At 40.3% G+C, this 3221-nt stretch overlaps 1 pseudogene; it reads left to right on the forward strand.

The window, feature by feature from the left end:
- Positions 1 to 814: 814 nt before the first annotated feature.
- On the forward strand, positions 815 to 1699 carry LOC138849517 (actin-related protein 3 pseudogene; annotated as a pseudogene).
- The last annotated feature ends 1522 nt before the right edge of the window (positions 1700 to 3221 follow it).

Below are 3221 nucleotides of genomic sequence, written 5' to 3' on the forward strand. Positions count from 1 at the left end.
GTATAAATGCCACCCCCTGGAGATTCTGATTCAGCAGCTGTCATGGGATGCCTGGAGAGTTAATTTTTTTTAACAACATGAGTTATTCAGATGTGTATCCATGTTTGAGAACATTGCCCTGAAAGCCAACTGGCTAAAATGTACTTAGCATGGTATCCTCTGCACAGTTTAAGTGTCCCCCACATGCACCTAACCCTCTCATATCCCTTGTGTTCCTCCAAATGTGTCACCTTCTACCCATATATTCAACTGAAGCATTTGTATTTGTGACCCACACTCAGTTGCATCATTCAAGATCGCCACATCACCATGCCTTTTAAAGTATATTCCTAAGTGACCTTAGCCTAAGCACTGCTTTGATTTGGCTCTTTTCACAATTTATTTCTAATGTATCTATGTTAGATTCTTGCCTACATAAACAGTAACACCTTAGTGTTTACAAGGCATGACTTTTAGGTGTTTCTAAATAAACAATGAGACAAATAATAACCTATGAATCAGAGTATTGTCCTGTTGCCACTACAACCTCCATTTAAAGCAATGAGACACGATACTGTAGAAGTAGGCCTTACCTAGGGATGCCTGGAGCATAGGCACAAATTGAGCATCTCAGTTGTTTAGAAATAGGTGTTTTGAAAGTAAGGAGTTGGGGGGGGGGGGCCCAGCTGCAGCAGGTTCCATAGTCTCCATCTCCTGCCATGAGTCTCAGGACCAAACAAGCACCAACAAGGCAGCAAAAGCAAAGGAAGAAGGGAAAGAAGATGGTAGCAGTTACCAGCTCGGGCTGTAGGTTTGGCACTGGGAATACAAACTGAAACATGCTGCAAATACAGAATCACAGTTCACTACACCACAATGTGTTGCTATTAAGAAGTTAACAAAAGTGGGCAGTTAAGATCAAAAAAGGGTGGATGAAAACTACTGCTACCTTAGACTTCTTCATTAGGGATGAAATAATAGAAAAAGTCACATCACCATGAAGTGGCCAAGACATCATGGTTTAGTTGATGACTGTTGATGGAAAGGTTTATGGGGCAAGAGATCTTTGAATATGTAAAGCAAAACCTGGTGGTCATTACTTTCTTTCAACTAAATATCCACTAAATTCTCCAGAGAACAGAGTATACTACTGAAATAGCATTTGAGCTCCTCACTTTTCCAGGCATGCACATAGCCATGCAGACCATTCTTGCATTAGCAGTGTCCAGAGCATCAAAATAAGTAGGAAAACAGACATTTAAGTGTATAGTTTGAGATAGTAAAGATGATGCCACTCTTACAACTGTAGGACATGAGGTTGGCAGCTGTGGTAATCACATTCCAATCACAGGGCAAACTACCACATATTTCATTCAGCAACTTCTCTGCGTCTGAGAAGCAGAAATTCCTCCAGAGAAATCCATGGAAACAGCTATGGCAGTAAAGGAGGACTACAGTTTTGTTTGCCCAGATTTAGTAGAAGAATTTCACAAGTATGGCAGAGATGGGCCAAGTGGATTAAACAGTGTACTGGAAGCAATGTAATCTCGAAGAAAGAATTTTCCATTGATGTTGCTTATGAAAGATCCTTAATACTTGAAAATGGTTTTTTTCATACAAATTTGCTAATGCTGACTTCGTACCACCTACTGAAGAAGTACTACAAGAAGCAACAAGAATTATCTTGTTGTTATCAGAGTTATCACTAGAACAAAACTAAGCTCACTCAACCAAAAATGCAGGGACTTTGAGTATCACCTTTGTATTTTGAAGGAAAAAAGTGACCAATTAAAAGACAATGTCTTAAAATAACCTCACATACAATAATGTGAATGTATTTAATACCACTAAACTATACATTTACAAATGATTTAAATGTTTAACTGCATTCAATGCATTTTTATCACAATAAAAAAAAACTCCTTTTTTTAAAAAAAATGTAGCCTCAAGGGTCCAGCGCCATGGCTCAGTTGGTTAATCCTCCGCCTGCGGTGCCGGCATCCCATATAGGCACCGGGTTCTGGTCCCAGTTGCTCCTCTTCCAGTCCAGCTCTCTGCTGTGGCCCAGGAAGGCAGTGGAGGATGGCCCAAGTGTTTGGGCCCCTGCACCCGCATGGGAGACCAGGAGGAAGCACCTGGCTCCTGACTTCGGATTGGTGCAGTGCCAGCCGCAGCAGCCATTTTGGGGGTGATCCAATGGAAGGAAGACCTTTCTCTCTGTCTCGCTCTCTAACTGTCTAACTCTATCTGTCAAATAAAAAAAAATGTAGTCTCAGGACACTTATCATTACTCATCCATGGGATAAGAGAGTCTAGTAATTGTGTAACTACCATCCTAGCCACCACAAAAAGCTTCATTTTTGTTAAGTGCTTTTAGAAGTAACAAGATAATATCTTGGGTGAAATATACTATATTCCTCTTATTTAAAAAAGATTGCTGTGCCATTTTAAAAAATAAAAAAGCAATATGTACAACATTCAACTGAGTTGCATATTACACTGGATTCAGTCCCTGCATGTTGAGGTTCATTCCTGGTTCACAAGTCTAAGCAGATGTCACTGACCCAACATGTGAGTGGCTGACACAGAGAGCCATGCTGGGTGTGTGCAAATAGTTGTCTGCTCCTAGGGAAGAAAGTGTTGGCTTCTCTTATAACTTCCACTATGGCAGGATTGGCTGTGCTGAGACCAAATCAAACCTCTGTTTGTTGATTTGGGGTGGTATTAATGGACTTTCAACCTAACTCTTTTTTTAATTAATTTATTTTTATCTGAAAGGCAGAGTGACAGAGAAAGAAACAGAGAAAGACAGAATCTTCTATCCATTGGTTCACCCCCTCAACAATGCCCACAACAGCCAGGGCTAGACCAAATCAAAGCCAGGAACTCCATCTGTGTCTCCTGCATAGATGGCAGGAACCCAGGTACATTGGCCATCATTTTCTGCCTACCAGGAGCGTTAGCAGGAAACTGGTTCAAAAGTGTGGGGTATCCAGGACTCAAACAAAGTATTCTATTATAGATGTGGGCATCCCAAGTGGAAGCTTACTGTGCTGAACCACAACTCTTGCCTCTCCCTGTCTGCTATTTAATGGCAAAATTAAACACCAAGTTGGTCCAATTTATGGGCAAATATTTTCTAAAATAATCCTGAAAATATAATATGTATTGTCCCATTGTTGCAATAATATGACATTGATCTTATTTGTAAAAATATTTGTGCACATTTTTGTGATATTTTT

This window comes from Oryctolagus cuniculus, chromosome 4, assembly GCF_051225735.1.
Source record: "Oryctolagus cuniculus isolate XC-2025 breed Fujian yellow rabbit chromosome 4, ASM5122573v1, whole genome shotgun sequence".
NCBI lineage: Eukaryota > Metazoa > Chordata > Mammalia > Lagomorpha > Leporidae > Oryctolagus > Oryctolagus cuniculus.